This window comes from Vulpes vulpes, chromosome X (genome assembly GCF_048418805.1).
Source record: "Vulpes vulpes isolate BD-2025 chromosome X, VulVul3, whole genome shotgun sequence".
Taxonomy (NCBI): domain Eukaryota; kingdom Metazoa; phylum Chordata; class Mammalia; order Carnivora; family Canidae; genus Vulpes; species Vulpes vulpes.
The window spans coordinates 52,823,253-52,847,484 of record NC_132796.1 but is presented as its reverse complement, the minus strand read 5'-3'; the positions used below and the strand labels follow the sequence as shown (position 1 = coordinate 52,847,484).

At 43.7% G+C, this 24,232-nt stretch overlaps 1 long non-coding RNA gene across 1 annotated transcript; it reads right to left on the bottom strand.

Annotated features, from left to right (window-relative positions):
* Nucleotides 1–651: 651 nt before the first annotated feature.
* LOC112907622 (uncharacterized) lies at nt 652–23,884 on the bottom strand. Its single transcript, XR_003232797.2, has 3 exons — nt 23,295–23,884; nt 22,254–22,325; nt 652–1,931 (listed from the first exon to the last, which is right to left on the bottom strand). It is a non-coding gene; the product is annotated as an uncharacterized lncRNA (long non-coding RNA).
* Nucleotides 23,885–24,232: the final 348 nt, after the last annotated feature.

Here is a 24,232-nt window from a genome sequence, read left to right as displayed (position 1 = left end):
ATATGACTATGGGGAGAAAAAAAAAGACATGGGCAGTGCCTACTGGTACCTACTGACATCAAGGCGGGGGATGGCAGTGCTCCCTCCATACAGCAGGACCACGATGTTCTTTGGCCTTCTGCTTATTGTCTGTGTCCCGAGTGGCTGGACATGGACCAAAGTATTTCCAATCCCATCCCAGAACCCTGAAACCTCTTCAAAGCTTGCCTTCTACCCTCAGGGCCAAGGCAGTTGAACCGCAAAGCATATCGTGTGCAGCAACAGATCTTGGCAACCTTAAGGTAAACAGGGAGTGTCAACCATTAATGAAGGGTCATCCAGTTTGAAGGAGGGTTTGCCTTTGCCTGAAGACCCTGCTAATTCTGTGGCCTGAGCAGCTGTGAAGAAGTAAGTGAAGTCAACAGAAACCAGTCCCCTGGCTTCTGCTCTTCCCCATAGCCCAAGCTCACTGCCAGAGTGTCAGAGCCTTGGCTTCCCTTGGCCAGACACAGGTATGTGGACACATCAACCAATAAGTCTTACTGGACACCAGCTGGGCACCCAGGCAGAGAAAAGTAAGGAAGGGGTAGGTAGCAGAAGAGGGGGAAACCTCCCAGCTGTTTTTAAGGAAGTTATCAACTTCCCAAAGAGACAAGACCAAGACTCAGGAAGTCACCATGAAAACTGTTTAGTTACGTGGTTCTGACTTTCACTGCTGAGGAAGTTGAAGGAGGGAAAGTGGGTGTTAGCTGAAGTGAACGGGGAAGGCTTCCTAGGGGAGGTGAGGCTTGAGTGGAGAAATCAGGGATGGGTAGGAGTTTGAAAGGGGAAGGGCAGGGCCAGCATTGCAGGGAGGAGGAAAGGTGTGAGTAAAGGCCCAGTGGTAGGAAGGAGCAGGGCATGTTTGAGGACAGACAGGAGGCAGGGCTGTGGTGGGTGGCTGTGGAAGATACCATCCATCTGCTAAAGGGATCAGAGTATGAAGGACCCTTAAAGCCAGGTAGGAAAGTTCTTTAGTGAGTGTCTGGTAAACTTGGTATAAGGCAAAATTGAGCCAGATACCATGGGGGTGAGGCTGACTGGGGGTGATCCTTTGGTACCTGGTGATTCCCGCTTTAATGTATGGTGGTGCCGAGTAGATAAAGAGGAGTAGCACTTTCTGAGTGCACCATGTCTGAAAGGCAATATTCCAGACACTTTGCAAGTGTTACTTTGGTTGATCCTCAGAGTAACCCCATGCACTGGGCATTATTAATATTCCCATGTTACAGGGCATTGAGGCACACAGATGTTAAATAACATAACTGAGATCACCCAGCTTCGTTGTTAGCAGTCTGGCTCCAGAATGGGTTCTTTTAACCACTACACCACAGCTTGATGAGCTCTATGGGTCCCACTGAGAATCAGAGTAAGGACTGGTTCCTGACTCTAGAAAGTTCTTGGCTAGCAGGAGAGGTGGGTACCTACAATAATGGAGGTATATGTGGCTATATATATGTAATGTATATGTAGCTATGAGGTGCCAGAAGGCATTTAGAAGTATGAAGAGGGTAGGTTTAGTGGAAGAGGCAGAGTTGAACTTGGATCACAAAGGAGATGGAGAGTCCAAGCGTTCCAAGTGACAGCAAGCAGTGAGATGTGTTAGGGAATGGTGGGCAGACCTGTTTGACCAGAAGAGAGAGCTCCTTTAGCAGAGCTCCTAGGAAGGGAAACTACAGGTCAATATCACTATGTACTCACTGTTCCTTGGAGTTCTGGCAGGATCTCTCTAGGGTGAGTCTAGCTGTGTGTGTAGTTCTGAGCTACAGGAAATCTATTTGAATAGTTTCTAGCTGTATAAAAAATTCGTCGCAAAAAAATAAATAAATAAATAAAAAAATCGTCGCTAGTATCAACTTGTCCTCTTCCTATTTACTGCAACTTGCACATGTCTTCTGGATGGGGTCCTGCCACTGCAAGAGAGAAAAAGAAAGAGGACGAGTGAGGAGCGAGAAGAGTGGGCATGGTGGGGTGGGGGGAGACATGAGGAGAAACTGTACTACAGTGAGCAATGTAAATCCATTTGCTCCTGGGAAGCAGCTAAAATCAGCTTCTGCCTGGAATCCTAAGCACACTTTCTGCTTACAATGGGTGTTCGGGGAGAATATTTTTTAAAAGATTTTATTTATTTATTCATGAGAGACACGCACAGAGAGAGGTAGAGACATAGGCAGAGGGAGAAGCAGGCTCCATGCAGGGAGCCCGATGCGGGACTCGATCCCCGGACCCCAGGATCATGCCCTGAGCTGGAGGCAGATGCTCAACCGCTGAGCCACCCAGGCGTCCCATGGGGGAGAATATTTTAAAATTTTACATCCGCCGGCTTATTTCCTCAGATTCACTCAGGGAGAGCTTCTTTAGGTCTTGAAACATGCAAAAGAGGCCTTAAACATAAGCCTGCTGTCTCCGGCATGGCTCAAACATCAGCCTAAAAGAGAGCTTTCCCCAGTCCTATTCCACCCAGGACCAGAACAGTTGGTGGAGGAAACCAGTCCCATTATTAAGAGCACAGCTCACCAGCCACATCATCCGAGTCCAGAGCTTCGGACCTCATCAGCAGAATCAGCAGGCTGGTGGGAGCTCTGATCATTACATTACAGAGCAATGCCACTTGTCTCCACATAGCAATCCTGAGGCTTCCTCAGATGGCATGCAGCAGCACTGCCTCGCATGTGGAATCCATCATCCAGCCTGTCCCTGGGCTTCATTACCAAACAAAATATGGCTTTTTGTATGGCTTTGATCAATGAGACAGCATTAATGCACGGCTCAGAAATCAAAGGAGATAGCTTTCAATATAAATGTTGCTTAAGACACACAGGCAAAAATTCTTCCCAAATGGGTTCATAGGATAAGGAAATTGCAAACCCTGAAAATTTGCAGACCATTTTCAAAATTCCCCACCCCATAGCTCAGGCTGTGGAAGGTTTGTGCAAACTATTTCCAGGCTGCTAGGGAAAGATAGAAGTGGTCCTGTATTCATAATTGGTGTTGGTTTTCACAAATCCTTTTCAAAAAGACACATAATTACATGAATGAGTCTGTGCCCCCCAGGGATTCATTTTTTAAAAGAGGTCAACTTGGGGCACCTGGGTTGCTCAATCGATTAAGCATCTGCCTTTGATTAAGCATCTGCCTTTGGCTTAGGTCACGATCCTGGGGCCCTGGAATTGAGTCCCCAGGTTCAGAGTCGCATTGGGCTCCCTACTCAGCGAGGAGTCTGTTTCTCCCTCTTCCTCTGCCCTCCTCCCTGATCCTTCTCTCTTTCTCAAAGAAATAAATAAAAATCTTTTAAAAAATAATAAAAGAGGCCAACTCGAGGGAGTTATCCATATTTTTTCGAAGGGGTTTCTGAAGAACTTACCCAAATAGTACACTAATTCACTTGACAAGTAGGCATATACCTTTTGCTCTAAGAACAGTTTGGAGTGGGGAACAAAAGCAAAGTTGTTTAAACCCCTCCCACCCAAAAAAACCCCTAATTGTATGAAATATCCTACAACCAGCTCCACATAGGATGGCACACTCATTCGACCAATAGTAAAGCCTAAAGGTGAGGTGGTGTTACTTGCATAGATTTCCTGGAAACAGAGCCTTAACCAACACCATATGCACTCCCTGCAATTTGGAATTCACTTTGCTGCTGTTTCTGTGTTTTAGGAAGACCCTAATTCCTGGGGTTCGAGGAATGGTACTATGGTTCACTGATGTCTGATCAGTGCACAAACAGAAGGTATGCTTGCAAACGATTCCAGGAAGTTCTGCATCTTTTCACTAGACCAAGTAGCAAAGTGAAGAAAATGAAGTGGAAAGTAGGAATTTGGGGTCTCCTGTACTAATGTTGCTTGTTTCAGCCAATACAGCCTGACGTCCATTTCCTGATCCTTCTGTTCTTGCGGGTATGTGTCTGTGTGTGTGTGTGGGGGGGTGCAGTGTAAGACCTAGGGAGTCCTGCAGGGATAGAATGTTCCCAGGTTGAATTCAGTCCTGGATTTTTACCCAAGGAGACTAGAGGTAGCGTGGTGGGGTGAAGAATCAGAGAGAAGTCCAGGTCACAGCCGGAAAAATTGGGCCAAGTGTCGAGTTTGAAGGGAGACGTGAAAAGGACCCAGAAGAATTTAGCTCCTTCTGCTAATTGTCCAAGTTTGGGCAGTCAACCTGATGAACTGATGCCCTGCCCATTAAGTGGCTAGTGGTTTAGTCCTTTCCTTCCAGTTTTCTTTCCTTATATACACATGTCCATCATTGAAATCATATTGTATATACAAGAGATCTTGTTTTTTCGTAGGAACCATTCCTAGGTCTTCCAAACAGGAATCTTCTGATCTCTCACCCACCCCCTCAAACTGATGAGCCAATAAAACATGTAAACCTGGCCCCAAATAGAAGCCCTGGTGTTCACCGTCTCTGTTTACTCTTTGGACTCCTCCGCCCTTCCCTCCTTGGGCCTCAGCCAAGTTTGCCAACGATAGCACCATGAATGCTTCATCTAGAATGCCCCTGCCTCAGTCATCACAACCACTATCCCTGCTATGTCCCCAAACCACCCAGCACTACCAAGTCAAAACCTAGGGAAATGCCGGCTGCCAATGACACCCTGAAGGTCCAAGCTTCTGCTGAGAAGTGCTGCTCATAGGAGCAGTGGTGGGCTGGCCAGGTTGGAAAACTCAGATGTTTTTGTTTCTACTCCACATGCCCCCGCCAACCCTGCTACAAATTATAGGGCTTATTCCTTGGCCCATTCAGATATCTGGAATCCCTTGCCTTCTGCCTGAAGCCCCTCATCTCCCTGTCCACGAACATCCACCCATCCTGTGGTGGATAGGGAGCCAGCATATGTGTTACAGGAATTCCTGGACAGCTCTCCACCAGTGTGGATTCTAGCACCTGGTCCGGGGAGAAAACTGTGTGCCCGAGATGCACCCATAAGAGCTGACGCCTGGGTGGTTCAGCGGTTGAGCATCTGCCTTCGACTCAGGGCATGATCCCGGAGTTCTGGAATCGAGTCCCAATCTGGCTCCCTGCAGGGAGCCTGCTTCTCCTCCCTCTGCCTATGTCTCTGCCTCTCTCTGTATCTCTCATGAATAAATAAATAAAATCTTTTTTTAAAAAAGAACTTAGTCCAGTGCTAATTCCCATCCATAATGCTTTGTGCCTTCTATGAAACCAACTCAGCTCCAGCCTCAGCCAATTCAGTGTGTGTGTGTGTGTGTGTGTGTGTGTGTGTGTGTGTGTGTTGTGAAGGGGAAGATTAGGATCTAGTCCTGTGTACATTCTTTAAACTGCCAAATCAGTCCCTGAAATAGGCTCTGAGCCCCAGATAAAACGGTAAGCTCTAATACATCTTCATCTTGAACAGCCTGCATTCTAAGTAACCTACTTTCCTTTATCTGTTCCTTGCACCTGAACAGGACAATCTTGCTCCCAAACCTCCCAAGCAAAGATTTTGTCTCACTTCTATTTCCATCCCCACCTTGCCTTTGGTTTGCAGATTATGGTTCACCTCCAAGGCTTTGCCACCCCGGGCCTCCTCAAGTGAAACCCTCTTCTGGTTGGGGGCCCCTAGGATTTTCCCCCGCCTCACTTCAGATGCAGACACATCCAGATAAGGGATTCTATAATTTGTGGGGCATCCACTTCAGATCCTCTGATTAGGCCTCCATTTTGGCCATTTTCATCCAACAAAAGACAAGGATGATTGAGCTACTTCATTGTCTCCTAGGAAATTGGTGCTTGGTGGCATTGGATTTGCCAGCATGAGGGTGCTTTTCAGAATGTCAAGCAGTTATTGATTTCTGAATCTGAGCTCATGCTTTACAATAAACACAAACCACTCATTCTTGCTGTTGATGTCTTACCTCATAGATCTGGGGCTGGGTTGAGCTATAGAATGCACTGAGGTTTGGCATTATTCCTAGAGAACGATATTGTCTATAGAACCAAGTTACACACCTTGATAAAGAAGCCCTGTTATCACATGAGTCATGAGAACTTCCAATCTATGATTATTTCACACTCATCACAAGCTCTTTTCCAAGAATTAATCTGTATTCTAAATTATGTAGCCATATACATTGCACTGGAGTGTTCTGCTCAGTTTGGGTGACAATGAGTTTTCCTCTGAGCCATGAAGAGCAATTTGTGATGTCAATTCCCTGAGCTGGCTGCTGTTTCCAATTCCACACTCTGCTGTACCCCTCACACTGGAAATCTGAATGTCAGAAGACCTTCGCAACCTATGTCTGGATCCCAGGACCTCTCTACGCCACCAAATGGTGTGGCATTCTCAAACTGGATGGTATCTTCAACTGGGCTTTTGCCCTATCTCTTATCCTTCTTAACCAATTTTTTTAAAGATTTTATTTATTTATTCATGGGAGACAGAGAGAGAGAGAGAGGCAGAGACATAGGCAGAGGGAGAAGCAGGCACAAAAAATTTGTGACATCACAAATTGCTCATCGGGCACCCAGGGAGCCCGATGCGGGACTTGATTCCAGGACTCCAGGATCACACCCTGAGCCAAAGGTCAACCACTGAGCCACCCAGGCACCCTTTAACCAAGTTTTTAAAAAGACACTTCTGTACTTGCTGTCTGTACTTCATCTCCCATTCACTGTTCAGTTCCATTCCCATCTGGCTTCTGCCCCTACAAACTACTTCACTGAAATAGTCTTCACCACGGTCACTTTGCTGCTAAATCTAATGGATAGCCCTCAGAACGAGTCTTACTAACTCTGACGTGTTTGATTCAGTTGACCACTCCCACCTTGAAATCTTCTTCCCCTTTGAGATTTTTCTCTTTTTATATTAATTTTTATGTTTGTCAATTACACAAGTAACACATATTCTTTATGGAAAAATTGGAAAATCCCCCAAAATCATAAGGATAAAAATTACAATAGTCTGTAACACCACCACCCAGAGATAAACATCAACAGGTGTGAAACCTTATAGTTATTTTTCAATGAAAATATATACATATATTCTTTTTGGTTTAAGCCCAATGCAAGGCTTGAACCCATGACCATGAGATCAAGACCTGACCTGAGATCAAGAGTCCGATGCTTAACCAACTAAGCCACCCAGGAGCCCCTATATGTATCTTTTCTTTTAAAGATTTTTTTTTGAGAGAGAGACAGAGAGACAGAGAGACACAGAGAGAGAACACAGCAGGGGGAGCAGCAGAGGCAGAGGGAGAAGCAGGCTCCTCATTGAGCAGAGAGCCCAATACAGGACTCAATCTCAGGAGATCATGACCTGAGCCGAAGGCAGCCACATAACCAACTGAACCATCCAGGTGCCCCACCTGCACGTACTCTTGTTTTTTTTTAAAAAGATTTTATTTATTTATTCATGAGAGACAGAGAGAGAGGCAGAGACATAGGCAGAGGGAAAAGCAGGCTCTCTGCAGGGAGCCTGATGTGGGACTCGATCCCAGGGCCCCGGGATCACGACCTGAGCCAAAGGTAGATGCTCAACCACTGAGTCACCCAGGTGCCCACTTACATGTACTCTTAAAATACAATTGTCATCATATGATATCTATTTTTTATTGAAGCATAATTGACATATAACATTACATTAGTTTAAGGTGTACAAGATAATGATTTTATATTTGTATATACTGAGAAATGGTCACCATGATAAGTCTAGTTAAAATCTGTCACCATATACAGTTAGAAATTTTTTTCTTGTGATGAGAACTTTAACATCTACTCTTGTAGCAACTTTCATATATGTAATTGGCTATAGTTACTATGCTGTACACTGCACCTCCATGACTTATTTATTTTATAACTGAATCTTTGTACCTTTTAATCCCCTCCACCCATTTCAACCACCCTCCATCTCCCATCTCTGACAACCACCAATCTGTTGTCTGCAACACATTATCTTATATCCTCTTTCACTTGCCATTATATCATGACCATTTAAAAATGTCATTAGGGATGCCTGGGTGGCTCAGTGGTTGAGCATCTGCCTTTGGCTCAGGGTGTGATCTCCAGGTCCTGGCATAGAGTCCATGCCCTTCCAGGGCATGATCCTGGAGACCCGGGATTGAGTCCCACGTCAGACTCCCTGTGTCTCTGCCTCTCTCTCTCTCTCTCTCTCTCTCTCTCTCTCTCTCTCTCTCTCTGTGCCTTTCATGAATAAATAAATAAATAAAATAAAATCTTAAAAAAAGGCATTAATATTTCTCTAGAACTTGGTTTATGACTATATAATCTCCTTTGACTTTTGTTACACTTTTCTCTATTGGTCTCTCTCTTACCTTTGCTCCATGCTTTACTCTTACTCCACCCCTTAAAATTTTTTTTAAAATATTTTATTTATTTGAGAGAGAGAGAGAGAGAACAAGCCAGGGGGAAGGGCGGAGGGAGAGGGAGAAGCAGACTCCCTGTTGAGCAGGGAGCCCAATACGGGGCTCAATCCCAGGATCCCAAGATCATGACCTGAGCCAAAGGCAGCTGCTTAACCGACTGAGCCACCCAGGTGCCCCCAAATATTTTTTATTAAGTAGACTCTACATCCAGTGTGGGGCTCGAACTCACAACCCCAAGATCAAGAGCTGCACGTTCTACCCACTGAGCCTGCCAGGCACCCCTGACTCTACCCCTTAAACGTCAATCCTCATGGTTCTGTTCTCTCTCTTCTCATCACTCTTGAAATTCTTCCTGAGCAGTCTCATCCACTCCACTCCCATGGCTTCAGTTACCGACAGTTGCAAACCTGTATCTTCATATTTCCTTCCTGGTTTCCAAATACAGATATATTACATGTCGATCTCATCTCTCCTGCTCTCAAACTTGTAGCTCCTCTAGTTGTCCCTTATCCCATTGAACAGTATTATATCCACCTATTGCCCAAGCCAAGAATCTGGGAAATCGGCATGAGTTTCCCCTTCCTGATCACTCTCCTACATTCCATATCCAATAAATAACTAAACCCTGTAGGTTTTACTTCTTCATATCTTTTGACTCCTTCTCTTCCTTTTTATCCCACTTCTACTGCCCTAGTATAGATTCTGATACTTTTACAATTGGAGACAGTTCACTGTCTCCCTACCTTCATTCATGATCTCTTCCAATCCATTCTCTAAACATTCTTCAGAGTGGTCTTTCTGGAATGTATATCTATCTAATCATGTCACTCCCCTGCTTAAAATCCTCCATTGGCTCCTCACTGTCTTTGGAATAAAATATGCCCACAACAGCTTTTCCCTGTTTACAAACTCTTCTTCATTCTCTGAAATTTAGCTCAGATAGTCTACTCTTCACATGCAAAGGCTGAGGAGTGGTGAGAGGTAGCCAGCAGCCTTTTGTGCTACATTAAGACTTTAGGTTTTATTCTCTCCACTTTCTCTATCTCTCTGTTTCTCCCCTGTACTGTATTTATCCGTGATGACACTTATGATAGTTCACCATATTGTCTGCTTACCTGTGTGTCTCCTCCATTAGAACAGTACTTTTCAAGGGCATGGGCCATTCATCTCTGTATCAGAACCTATGTTTCTGGTGCACAATGGGTGTCTACTAAATGACAATTGAATGAATGAATGAATGGAGGTGGCCAACAAGGAAGTGAAATTGTGGGGCACCTGAGTGGCCTAGCAGTTGAGCATTTGCCTTTGGCTCAGGGCATGATCCCGGGATCCAGGATCGAGTCCCACATCGGGCTCCCTTTTGGGGAGCCTGCTTCTCCCTCTGCCTGTGTCTCTGCCTCTCTCTGTGTGTCTCTCATGAATAAATAAATAAAATCTTTAAAAATATAAAAAATAAATAAAATTAAATTTAAAAAGGAAATGAAATTGAGGCCTGTCTTTAAGCTGTCATCATGAGAATGCAGTCATCTTTCATCTTGGCCATACCCCAGGCCTCACTTCCAGAATCGGAATGAGCCTCACAGCAGCCTTAGCTAAAAGCTGTGTCCAGAATGGCCTGGAAAAGATCCAGCCACTGAGAAACCATAAAGGCATGTCACACATGCCAAGCTACTTGGCCTGCATCACTCATCACAGTTACCCACTCTTCCAAGGGAAACGATCCAAGGACCTCAGTCAAGATTCCCTTTCCAGGAAACATTAATTTCTGGATCACGGTAGCCTCCTTTTACAAATGGCTCTAAAGAGCTCCTGCTTCCACCTCTTCAGCCCCAATCACTGCTTTTCACTTACTGGTAACCCACTCACTGGCTGGGGGTGATGGGCCTGCATAAATTTCAGTTTACTGAAAAGAATGTGGGGATAAGAGCTTTACCTGTCAGGTTGAAATTTTCTGAGGCTGTTCTGAAGCACATGGTTGGAGATTTACCAATAAGGGTTCCCAGATTTCTCTTCTCTCAACATGTCACTCCTTGTCAAGCAACAGGAATTGATCTTGCTGAATTACTAATGAGAGGGCAGCTTGAGACTTGGCTCTGCTGTTTTTGTTTCATTTTGTTAAATATTTGTTAAGTACCTATTGTGTACCAGGAACTCTGTGAGGGGCCATGGAGGATGCAAAGGTGAATGAGATAAATTTCACTAGTTGTTTAAATAACCAGCTCTAGGGAGGCCTGGGTAGCTCAGTGGTTGAGGGTCTGTCTTTGGCTTGGGTCATGATCCTGGGGTCCTGGGATCGAGTCCCACATTGGGCTCCCCGTGGGGAGCCTGCTTCTCCCTCTGCCTATGTCTCTGCCTCTCTGTGTGTGTCTCTTGTGAATAAATAAATAAGTAATCTTTAAAAAATAACCAGCTCTAATATAAGGTGGGTGACATAAGTGTTAAACAGAGGTATAAGCAATATATTGTGGGAACACAGGTGAAAAAGAAAGGGGGGATGGAAACCCACATTTTCTACATGCCTAGCTATGATGGAAACTCCTGTCACATATATTATCATAGAGATTAATTCTGACTTGGGCAATCTGAAAAGTATTCGTGCCCTAGACATTTGAATTGGGCCTTGAGTAAGAATTAGACAGGAGGAAAATCAAAGTGAGGGCAGGTAGCCCTGAAGCTGAGGAACAGCTTTGATTTTTGGCAGAATTTGCGAGTCCACAGCTTTCTGATCAACCTTGCGCTGCTCTGTAATATCTTATTTCTCCTTCTCTGTGTCAAAAATCTCCCCTTCCTGGTGTCTGGGTTTACACAGCTTCTTCTTCTTGAAATAAGCATCAGTGAGATGTTTGGGGATTTTCACACTGCTTATATCAATTTTGGTGGAAGTGGCAATGACAAATTTCTGGTGTGTTCTACGCAGAGGAACTCAGTTGAGGGCCAGAGGTCCAGTCACAAGTAGCAAGCCACTGCTCAGTTGCTTCAGGAAAACTACCCTCTTGCCTCTGTGGCGCCCAGTCAGAGAACAGTATGTAAAAAGTCAACAGGGCATGAAGGTACATGAGCTGCTCAAGGAACACAGAGTATTGGACATGGCTGGGCCATGGAGTATAAAAGATAGTGTGGGTAATAGAAAATGAAAAGGTGGGCTGACAATAGATTTTGGAAGAGTTTTGATGCCTAGCTTGGACATTTGGGTTTTATTTAGTAGGCAATGAGGAACCACTGAAAGCTTTTTAATGAGGGGAACAACAAGATGGAAATGATGCCAATTAACTTGGCAGGATGAACTGGGGATGGGGTAGACGAGAGATTGCAAGAGTAGTTAGAGGTGACTGTCAATAATCCAGGCACAAGGTAATAAGTATCTTTTTAAAAAAGGATTTTATTTATTTATTCATGAGAGAGAGAGGCAGAGACACAGGCAGAGGGAGAAGCAGGCTCCGTGCAGGGAGCCTGACATGGGACTTGATCCCGGGTCTCCAGGATCAAGTCCTGGGCTGAAGGCAGCGCTAAACCGCTGAGCCACCTAGGCTGCCCCAATAAGTATCTTATTTAGAGAGGTGGCAGTGGTGACAGATCCAATAGGGTTATAAGAGGCAATATGGTGTAGTACAAAATGCATTGCCCTGAAGCTTCAATAGCCCTTGATTCTAGTCCTAATTCCTTTTTGCAGACTATGGGGATTTATGCTTTAGGGGTTCACATTTCTTTTCTGAAAAAGGTGAAGTTTGCAGAAAAATGTATCTTTTTTAAAAAATATTTTATTTATTTTTTATGAGAGAGAGAGTGAGCAGGGGGAGAGGGAGAAACAGAATCCCAGGCAGACTCTGTGCCAAGCACAGCGCCCAGCATGGGGCTCAATCTCACCCTCCTGAGATCATGACCTGAGCCAAAGTCAAGAGTTGGATGCCTAAACAACAGAGCCATCCAGGCGCCCCAAGAAATATGTACCTTTAAGGTCTCATCTGCCTCTGATGGCTTCTAAGTCACTTACCCAAGATCACAGAGCCAGGATTTGGTCCCAGGCAGTTGTATTCCTAATGGCAGTGTGCTTAGCCACGGCCCTACATGGATGTTTATACAGGACTCACCGATCAGATTTGGTAAGGGGTTAGCTGACTAGGAGAATGTAGGTGCCATTGATAGGATGATGGTGGAGTCAAAGAAGGAAGCTAGCCTCATGGGGAACAATTATGTTTCAGACATGCTGAGTGTCAGGGGTTAATGGAACATCTGGCTAACTGTTGGAAGGATGGTAGAACAGCTCTAGAGAGAGACAGGGAGGAGATTTCAATTTGGCAATCGAAGACTTGAAGGCGATACTGAAAGTTATGGAAACAGACAAGTTTATAGAAAGAGGAAGTGAGTATAGGAGAGTGAAGAGCAAAGAACTGTGGGAAGTGAGAAGAGGGGGAGAAAAAGCCAAGAAAGAAACAATTGAGTGTGCACCTCGAATTAGCTACTTCCATTTGCTGGCTCTTTCATCTCTTCATTTGTAAAACGAAGGGGTTGGAGCCAGTAAGCTACAAGGCTTTCAGGTGAGATGTTCTATGCATAATCAGAAAAGGTAGAAGAAAACAGAATGCGATGGAAACTGAAGAAGAGAGTTTCCAAAAGAAGGGGTCACTTGCATCCAATGCTGCAGATGAATCAGGGAACGAGGACTTAGGCGAAGCCACTGCAATTGGCGATTTGAAGATCCTCTCCACGGTAAGGACCTCTCTGTCCATCTTGTGCCACTAATTTTCTGAACCCTTTCTTCTACCACTTCTATATGTGAACATTCCGCAAAATTCTGTTCTCTGCCCTCCACAGAGGTTCTCTGAGATTGACAGTTATCTCTACAAGGTGAATCAGAAACCTCTGGTTTAATTTCTCTTTTGCCCTTTGATTCACATTTCCAACTGCCTGTTGGATATTTCCATCAGTTACTGAAATTTGGCTTGCTGTAAACATAAGAATATGAAACATAATAGCTAACATTCATTGAATATTCAAAACAATAGCTAACGTGTATAACTTACTCTGTTTAGTCCTATGAGTAGATACTTTCTTAGCTTATTTTGCAGTTGAAGAAGCCGAGGCTCAGAGATGTTAAATAGATGTCACACAACTGGGATGTTGCAGAGCCATGATTCTTCCTGATTCCAGAGCTCAAGAGCTTAATAATTTCACTATGATCATTTTAAAATCAAGTCATCATCATTATTTCCTAAATTAGCTCAACTGCCTTACTTCCCTATTTCTGCCTCATTCTCCTCCAACATCTTGCCTCTCTTTTAGAACGGGTTCTCATCCCCTTATACTCAGATAGCTATGAAACTTTCTGCAGTTTTCCCCCTCCCAATTCTGGACATGTGACTAGCTTTATGAAATTCGGAAGACTTCCCTTTATCTACGTTAAAGCCCAAACTTATTAGTATGGCCAAAAGATCCCCTTCACAATCCAGCCCTGCACTTTATCTGCACTGAACACCTAGGCATCAACAAACATGACAGAAACATTTATATCTGCAAGCCTTCACTTATATGGCCCTCTACCTGAAATGCCTTCACCACCTTTCACCAGAACTTCCACTAGTCTTTCAAATCTCAGCTCTATTGTCATTTCCTCTGCCTGTCAAGACTTCTCGGATTCCCAACTCTTTCTTCTGATAGAATTTATGTTAATATGTTCCTCTGTGCTCCCTGACAGTGACCATTTGTGGATATAATGGTGTCTATCAGAAGCACATTAAACTGAGGTGAATCATTTAAAGAGTTATATATATAGAAAAAATATATATATATATACATATCCCCTAACAATTCCCAATTAATAAACATTCTGGGCACCTGGCTGGCTCAGTCCGTAGAGCATCTGATGCTTGATCTTGGGGTTGTGAGTTCGAGTCCCACATTGGGTGAAGAGATTACTTAAAACAATTTTTAAAAAAATGCGCCCTATAGTGAGGTACATAGAAAAAATGGATCTAATGTTTTCTCTAGCCCCATGGGCCTCTCATGACACCAAATGGGGCTTGAATTTATGAATTTTTCAACAACATGGGTCCTAACTGCATTTCCATGATTCCTCAAGGACTCAACTCATGAAATAGCAATCTGTCACGACCTGATTATGTAGAATTTCTTGAGAGAAAGTATGTTGGTCTCCAGCATGACATCTTTCTCATAGGCTATTTTTGGGGGGGGGGGGTGAAGTAAACTATAGTTTCTTGGGAGGAAGCAAAAGTGCAAAAGGAGGAGGAGTTCATTGAAAGACAATTAAAAGAAAAATGTTGATTAAATAATAGCACAAGTGGTCACATGGATCTGGCAAAAATTGTGAAGGTCATTCTTGGATGAATAAAGTTTAGGAAATATTGCCACTCCTGTGGTGACTGGGAGAACTGGGCTAAATTGTATCCTTGGAGAGTCCAGCAAGATACTCTTACACTGACTGGCAGAGAGGATTACATTACAGTCTAGTGGGTTTGTGGAGGTGGATTCCTGGTCCTGACTTGCTGGTCTCTAATAGAGGGCTGAGGAAGCCTATTCTGAGAGGGCAGGTGCATGGGCAGGCCCATCAGGAGAGGCTGGGTCAAGGCAAAGACTGAGACAAGGGCAGAGCAACCCCAACCTTGATAGCTCTAAACCTGTGTTTCCAGTGGCCTTCTAACTATTTCGTGGATGTTCCTCAGGCACCTCTCTTAGTATGCTGGAGTCAGCTGGTACTGGCAATGGATTATTAATTTTTTAAGGACTTAATTTTTTTAGAGAAGTTTTAGGTTCACAGTAAAATTGAGAGGGAGGTACAGAGATTTCCTATGTACCCCTGCCCCCATTCACAATGGCTTACTCCATTATCAATATCCCCCATCAGAGTGGTACATTTGTTGTAACTGATGAACATACATTGACTCATCATAATGACCCAAAATCCAGAGTTCACTTTAGGATTTACTCTTGGCGTTGTACATTCTATGGGTTTAGACAAATGCATAATGACATATATCCACTGTTATAGTATCACACTTAGTGTTTTCACCATCCTCCAAATCCTCTGTACTCTATCTATTCATCTCTCCCCCAACCCCCAGCCCCTGGCAACCACTGATCTTTTTACTGTCACCATAGTTTTTGCCTTTTCCAGAATGTTATATAGTTGAAATCATACAGTAGGTACCTTTTCAGATTGACTTCTCTGAACATGTTTAGTTTTATATGCAATCACCAGACCATTTTTCAAGGTGTCTTCCATTTTACATTCCTGTCAGCAATAAACGACTGTTCCTGGTGCTCCATATTCTTCCCAGCATTTGGTATTGTTAGTACTCTGGATTTGGGGCATTCTAATAAGTGTGTGGTGGTATCTTGTTGCTGTTTTAATTTGCATTTCCCTAATGGCACTTGAGCATATTTTCATGTGCTCATTTGCCATTTGTATATGTTGTTCAATGAGGTGTCTGTTAAGGTCTTTGGCCCATTTTTCAATCAGATTATTTTCTAATTATGAGTTTTAAGAGTTCTTTGTATACTTTGGGTAATAGTTCTTTATCAGATATGTCTTTTGCAAATATTTTCTCCCAGTCTGTCATTTGTGTTCTTATTCTCTTGTCATTGTCTTTCACCGAGAAGTTTTTAATTTAAAATTTCAGCTTATCAACTCTTTCTTTCATGCATTGTGCCTTTGCTGTTGTATCTAAAAAGTCATTGCCTTACCCAAGGTCATCTAGGTTTTCTTCTATGTTATCTCCTAGGAGTTTTAGTTTGGTGTTGTACATTTAGTTCTAGATTCATTATGAATTAATTTTTGTGAAGAGTGTAAGGTCTCTTTCTAGATTTTATTTCTTTTTTTTTTTTTTTTTGCATATAGATGTTCACTTGTTCCAGAACCATTTGTTGAAAACACTATCTTTGCTCCATTGTATTGCCTTTGTTCCTGTGTCAGAGGTCAGCTGACTATATTTATGTGGGTCTATTTCTGGGCTTCCTATTCTGTTCCACTGATCTTTTCCTCTATTCTTTTGCCAATGCCACAAGTCTTGATTACTGTAGCTTTATAGTAAGTTTTGACATTGAGTTTTGTCAATCCTCTGAATTTGTTCTTCTCCTTCAGTATTATGTTAGTTATTCTGGGTCTTTTGCCTCTCCATTTAAACTCCATAAAATCAGTTTGCTGATATCCACAAAATAACTTGCAGGGATTTTGAGTGGGGTTGCTTTGAATCTCTGGATCAAGTGGGGAAGAACTTACACCTTGACAAAATTGAATCTTCCAGTCCAAGAATATGGAGTATCTATATATTTAATTCTTCTATAGTTTTGTTATCTTCCTATAGATCTTACACATATTTTGTTAGATTTATACCCAAGTATTTCATTTTAGGGGAGTGCTAATGTAAAATGTAATATTGTAATGTAATATTGTGTTTTTAATCTCAAATTGCAATTGTTCATTACTGGCATTTAGGAAAGTGATTGACTTTTGTATATTAACCTTATATTCTGCAACCTTGCTATAATTGCTTATTAGTTCCAGGAGTCTTTTGGTCAATTCTTTCAGATTTTATGGACAATTATGTCATTTGCAAACAAAGGCAGTTTTATTTATTACTCCTCAATCTGTATAACTTTTTTTTCCTTTTCTTGTCTCATTTGCATTAGCTAGATCTTCCACCACCATGTTGAAAGGAGTGGTGTGAAGGGGACATGTTGGCTTGTTCCTGATCTTAATGGGAAAGCTTTGAGTTTGTCATTCCGTTGTGGTCTGAGGGCAGACATTGTATGATTTCTATTTTTTGAATTTATTAAAATGTGAGGATTTTTTTGTCACAGAATGTGATCTCTCCTGGTGAATGTTCCATATGAGTTTGAGAAGAATGTGTATTCTGCTGTTGTTGGGCAAAATAGTCTATGGATGTCAATTGTATCCAGTTGATTGATGGTGCTGGTGAGTTCAACTATGTTCTTACTGATTTTCTACCTATGGATCTGTCCTCTTCTGACAGAGGGGTGTTGAAGTTTCCAGCTGTACTAGTGGCTTCATCTCCTTGAAGTTCTATCAAATTTTGCATCACATAAAGATAAGGAAGACTTTTTCAAGATAGGGGAGAGAGATCAGGTTTAACTCTGAATACAAAAAACAAACAAACAAACAAACAAACAAACAAAAAACAGACAAATGGGGATTTAGAGCCAGGGAGAAGAAGGAGAGGGTCATTGGATGGAAAGTTACCAAGAGGAGATGTTAAGGATGGAGGATTCTTGCTAAATTTACCTCACAGTCTTGTTAGAGGCGGGCCAAAGACTTAGACATCAAATGTAGGAACTGGAGAACTTGATCAGATATCAAAGGTAGGAGGATGACGTAGCAGGAGTCTGCTAAAACTGGGCTGGGCAGGCCAAAGACAGAGAGGGCCACAGTTGAGGCCTAGTGAAAACAGGACTTACAGGAACCTAAAGTGTGGTTAAGGGGAGGGTCTTTGTCAATTTCTCCTCCTGTTCAAAGAAAGAAGAGACCTTCTTCTTCCCTCTAAAGATTTAAGTCCATTTATCATCTGATCACCTTTTTGTTCATTAAGGACCAGTTTTTGAGACTTGGTAGTAGAAGGTATTTGTTGGATGGTGTGAGCCATCAGGCACTCAGTAATGGGAACTTCCATGAAACCAAAAGTAAAACAAAGACTAATGTTAGAGAAGGTTATAAATCCAGTTCCTGAGCCTAGAGCTAGTCAGAAAATGTCTATATATTGGGCTCAGAGCATCTTTCAATGGTGGAATGAAGACAACAGTGGCAATCTGACATATTTTTTTGGTTTGAAGTTTGCATGGTTATTTCTTAGAGGAGAGCACGGAAGATGCACATATCCCAGTGAGTGTCCTACAGGGCCCACACAGCAGCAGGCACAAAGATCGCCCATATATGATCTGCTGTGGTGATGACTCTTTTGAACTCATATCAAGTTGTCCAGCTTCAGTATATAGGGCTTCTTTGGATTCTGGGGGAAAGGTCAGCTACAAGACAACCTACAGTCCCAATAAGTTCTGGGCATTCATGGTACCAAATCAGGAGAGAGGGAGAAAAATTGGAAATACAAAGTTGGAGAGTTGTAGCCAGACACTGAAGGAAATGAAAAGAATTAAGAATTGGTAAGGACTGACATAATGTGTAGGATGACAAGACCCAGTCCAATTTATAGATAGATAACAAAGTGGTAAGTAAAACGAGTTTAACAAGAGTTGAAAAATAGCTCAAAGACAATGAATGGGAATAGCATCTAATAAGCCACAAAGACATGCTATGGTTTTTGATTGAGACATAAAATTTCTCTCTCTAGTCACCCCCACCTTTTTGATTCTTGCTTACAAAATAAGACTGATCTCATTAAATTTGGCCTGATTACTAACATAAATGTGGGAAGAGTGGTAAGTGACCACATAGGCCTTTTTTAAGTCTGTCTTACTGAAACTTTTTTTTGAGATAGGGTGGTGTGTGGGGGGGAGCAAAGGGAGAGGGAGAGAGAGAATCAAGCAGGCTCCACCTCGCACAGTGCAGAGCCCAACACAGGGCTCTATCTCAAGACCTTGTGATCATGACCTGAGCCGAAATCCAGAGTCAGATGCTAAACCAACTGAGCCACCCGACCACGCCTGCTGGAGCTTTTCATAAGTAATCTCACATTAGACCTTCAAAAGCCTTCTGGAGCCAAGCCAAGAACTTGCCACCAGATTTCGCCTGTAATACCTATAGATTTGGGTGAATTTCTCTCTTCTCGAGATCCCCCCCCACACACACACAAACAACCTGCTCAGAAGTGACCCTCCTTACTCATCTGTAAGGCTGGGAACCCTGTAAGTCAGGTACCAGGCAGTTTTCTCAAGGGGGCTTTGCAGGTATTGGTTCCATAAAGTCAACCTTGTTCCTTAAAACTGGTCATATCTGATTCTGTGCACATCATTCTTAAATATGACATTCCGATCAAAGCTTTGGTTATATAGGGAATGTTTCCAATTATACCCTATTACAAAGAAGATAGATTCTTATTGAACTTGTGCAAATAATTATATTGCCACAGAAATAAAAATACTCAGTAAGTTTTCAAATTCTGGAGAGATTAGTTTGGGAGAAAAGATAAATGTTTCATTTCTGTTTACAAAAGAATAATTTACTAGTTGTTACAAGTATAGATAACTTGACAGAAAAAAGTGTTTATTAAATCCAGCATCAATATTCCAAACAAAAGCCATACTTATCCTTCATCAGTTCACTCAGTCCCATGGAATTCATCCTTGCTCTGCTTGATCTTGGGTTGGCAGTTTTATGAACCCACTGGAGTTCTGAAAAATATTTTTTTTTTAAAGTAATTTCTAGGGCAGCCCCAGTGACGCAGCGGTTTAACACTGCCTGCAGCCCGGGGTGTGATCCTGGAGATCCAGGATTGGGTCCCGCATCGGGCTTCCTGCATGGAGCCTGCTTCTCCCTCTGCCTGTGTCTCTGCCTCTCTCTTCGCTCTCTCTGAATGAATAAATAAATAAATCTTAAAAAAAAGTAATTTCTACACCCAATATGGGGCTTGAACCTACAACCCTAAGACTAAGAGTCACAGCTCCACCAACTGACCCAACCAGGTACCCAGAGTTCTGAAAATCCGGACTCAGTTCAGCGGTGTGGTCTCAAAATCATTTAAGCAATGCCATCAGAAGCCTGTGTCCCAGACTACATGGCACAGTCCTTTCCAGGGCTCTCTGAGACTATTAAATTTTCAGGATTTTTGTGAGTGGGTGGCCATCGCATTGGTAAATCTGAAATTGGCCAGTGTGGGCATATTTACACCATAGGAATCATCAAATAAAGTCTCCCTCCACCACCCACCCATATCTGATTAGCTAACATTTACCAGAACACCACTGGGCACTTCCAACTCAATTTGTCCTAAACTGAGCTCCCTATCTCCTCCCATAACACCTGCTTCTCATCCTAAATTCCCAATCTCTATGTGAATTATGTTCCCATAGACCCAGCTGTCAAACAAGAAATCTCTGGAGCTGTCCATGGCTCTTTCTCCCCATCACTCAGCGTTATCAATCACTGAATTTTGTCAACTCTTCCTCAGGAGTATTTTCCTGGACTGATCCTCTCTGTCAATATCTTAGTTCACACTCCCATCATCTCCTGCCTTCAAGATTGCAGTAGCCTCTTGAGTGATTTGCTTACGCCTACTGCATCTGGACACTATTTCCCATGTAATCCTCCTAAAAATCCTCAGTGCAGTCCAGTCACTTGCCATCATATAGACTATAGGAAGCTTTCCTTCACCTGTGGAAGAATGTCCAGGATCTTCAGCAGCCCCCACAAAAGCCTGCATATTGTGGCCATGAGTCTTCCTCAGACACATATTCCCACTCCTTCCTATGATACACCCATTGTCCAGTATGAATTGCTTATCGTTCCCTCAGTGTGGCCTACACTTTCAAAACTTTATGCTTTGGCCTATGTCATTCCTTCTGTCTAAAATCCTCTAAACCACTCAGAGCCTGGAAAATTTCTCCTCTTCTTTAAAGACCTAGCTCAGAGGACACCTGTGTGGCTCAGCTGGTTGGGCATCTGCCTTTGGCTCAGCTCATGATCCCAAGGTCCTGGGATTGAGTCCCACAGTGGGCTCCCTGCTTGGTGGGGAGCCTGCTTCCCTCTCTCCCTCTACTGCTCCCCCTGCTTCTGCTCTTTTTTTTCTCTTTCAAATCAATAAATAAAATCTTTTTGGGATCCCTGGGTGGCGCAGCGGTTTGCCGCCTGCCTTTGGCCCAGGGCGCGATCCTGGAGACCCGGGATCGAATCCCACGTCGGGCTCCCGGTGCATGGAGCCTGCTTCTCCCTCTGCCTATGTCTCTACCTCTCTCTCTCTCTCTCTCTCTCTCTGTGACTACCATAAATAAATAAAAATTTAAAAAAAAAATAAATAAATAAAATCTTTTTTAAAAAGATCCAGCTCAGGGCAGCCCTGGTGGCTCAGTGGTTTAGCGCCGCCTTCAGCCCAGGGCATGATCCTGGAGACCTGGGATCGAGTCCCACGTCGGGCTCCCTGCATGGAGCCTGCTTCTCCCTTTGCCTGTGCCTGTGCCTCTGTGTGTGTGTGTGTGTGTGTGTGTGTGTATCTCTAATAAATAAATACAATCTTAAAAAAAAAAATCCAGCTCAGAGTTAATATCCTTGGTGAATTCTCCCAAGAAAAGACAGTCTCCTCCCCCCACCACACACGCAGTCTGCTTGTGCCTCTAATAGGGAACTAATCACACAGTGTTGTTGCTATGTTTTAAAGGACTGGCCCCCTCACCATACCGTGTCTTACCCCAGAGATTCGCACAGCACTTGCAACATAGTGAGGATGCCAAAAATGTTGAAAGAATAGATGAGAAGGAGAATGAATGGAGTGAATGATTCCTAGCTTTAATAACTGGACTGTTTCCCTGTTTATTGCGTAAAAGCCCCAGCCTTAAGCCCCCACTCTGGTGCCCCCAGCTTCTTATTCCTACTTTGGTGCCCTGTGTGACACCTTAGTCTTCACAAGAGTAGTGCTTTATCCAGCTCTTGCCAAACCTTTTGACATCTGGCATCCTGCTCTGGAAGCCTGGGCCACATAGCAGAGCCTCTTTCACTGGCTGCCAACCACCTGCCTGCCTGGGCTTCCTTCTAGTGCCTGATGCATTCCAGATGTTTGCTCTGTCTGTTGAAACAGCTGGCTGGGGTTTCTGTTGCTGCTCCTGGGATCTTCTGCTTTCCCCCAGTCTGCCCTCAAAGTTTTGGCCATCTCCATTCTTGCTTCCCCTGCTACCAAGGGAGTCTCATTTTTATCACTGTCCAACCAGAAGATTAGGTAGAGCAAACTGATTAAATTCATGGACTCCAGACTTTAACTGTCTAGATTCAAATCTCACCTCTTCCACTTACAGCCAGTTGTGTAATCTCGGGGCAAGTCACTTCATCTCCTTGAAGCACAGTTGGCTCACCTGCAAAATGGGCATGATAATGATAGCTACATTATAAGGTCAATGTGAGATTTTTTTTTCAAAGATTTTATTTATTTGAGTGAGAGAGAAATAGAGCAGAGGAAGGAGAGGGAGAGAGAATCTGAAGCAGACTTGCACTCAGCGCAGAGCCTAATGTGGGGCTCCATCTCACGACCGACCACAAGAGCACGACCTGAGCCAAAACCAAGAGTGGGACCCTTTAACGGAATGTGCTATCCAGTCGCCCCAGGTCAATCAACGTGACATTTAAATAGGATGATGGGCTTAACACAATACTTGGCACATCTTACTCAATAACTATTTGCTATCATTATTATTTGTATGTTTCCAGTATCTAGAACAGAGCTGGCACTCAACCAACGGTATGTGTTGAGAGGGAAGGAGGAGAAAGAATAACAATCACTGGCTACTTAAGGTTTCCTGATCAAAGTCTACTCCAACTGCTAATTCCACTCCCACCTCATGATGTAAATATATTATGGCTATTTGGTTCTGCCACTCACCTATTTCTTTAGTTCCACCTTCTCCAGGAACCCTTTGTAGTTGAGAGCCAATAGCTTCAATCATCCCCACCTGACTTGTAAAACTCTCACAACTGCCCACTTGCACTTTTCACTGCAATTACATGCATTTATCCTGATTCCTTAGCCGCTGCCACCCCCACCCCCGCCCCACCCTGGTTGCACTGACCCCAAGATGCATCGCTGGCATCTCGGGGCTATACATTACACTGAATCTTAGCCACTTCTCCCTCCACCACGGGTATGTGCTTTCTGCATTTTCGGCATCAGCCCTTGTTGCCTCTGATCGTCAGGGCAAGGACTGCATGTAAACTAATGAGAACAGCCAGAGCCTCGAACAGAGAAATGCTTGAGAATTGTTTCATGATGAAGGAAAGAAGGCGGAAGCAGCAGCTGGGGAGGGGATAGGATTTGTGTATCCACTTACTTTTCACCCCAGCAGGAGCAGAAAGCATATCTCTTCTTTTCTGTTCTTTGGCTACATTCCTCTCAGAGGCCAAAGCGGGCAAGCTTGGACAATGCAAATGAGCTGAAGATGGGACTTAGCCAAGGGGTCCCCAAAGGGAGAGCAGCGCCTCGTGGGGCTGGCTGGGAGGTATTAGAAAGGGAAGGTGCCCTACATATTTTTCAGCACCTTCTTTGTTTCCCCCAGTGGCAAACTACTCTTTTCTCCTAAAGACACAATATCAAAGTGCAAAAGCTCCCTCCCAACAGATGCCTGAGTCTCAGAGCATTTTGCAGACTGGGTGGTCCCCAAGTCTCTGGCCTTTAGTATGATACTCAGACTCCCGGGAAGTTGTTGTGCACTCTCTATGCACAAAGCCCCATACAAGGCAGTGTAAATCCCAGGCAGAACTGGAAGCTTTCAATCACAGGCTCTAGCTGTGGCATAAGAGCCACAGCAGAGAAATGGTGATGATTGTGTGAGCATGAAAGAGCAATTGAGCCTACCAGCGCCAAAAGGGGTCAAATTTAGGCAGTTCTTTGCTAACTTCCAGCTATAGATCTACTGGTTTCATTTGACCTTACCCAGGAAAGCACGCTGTGAAGAGGGGCATGGGCACAGCATGGGTAGGGCCCTTTGCCCAGGTGAAAGTCCATTCATTCACCTATTTAAATGGACTGGGTCTGGGACAGATTCTTAGTTCAGTCTCAGTCCTCCTTCCCTCTCCCCACTAATTAACGACTCATGGTCCATTTCCTCTCTAGGGCTGTGGTCTCCAGCAAAGTTGCCATAGGTGCCCAGTACAGACGCCCCAAGACCCCACAGAAATGCCTGAAAACTCCCCATCTAATTGTGCCTTCTTGGACCGCTGCCTCAGCGAGGTCGGCCATTGGAGCCGGGGCAGCTTGACCTTTGCTAGG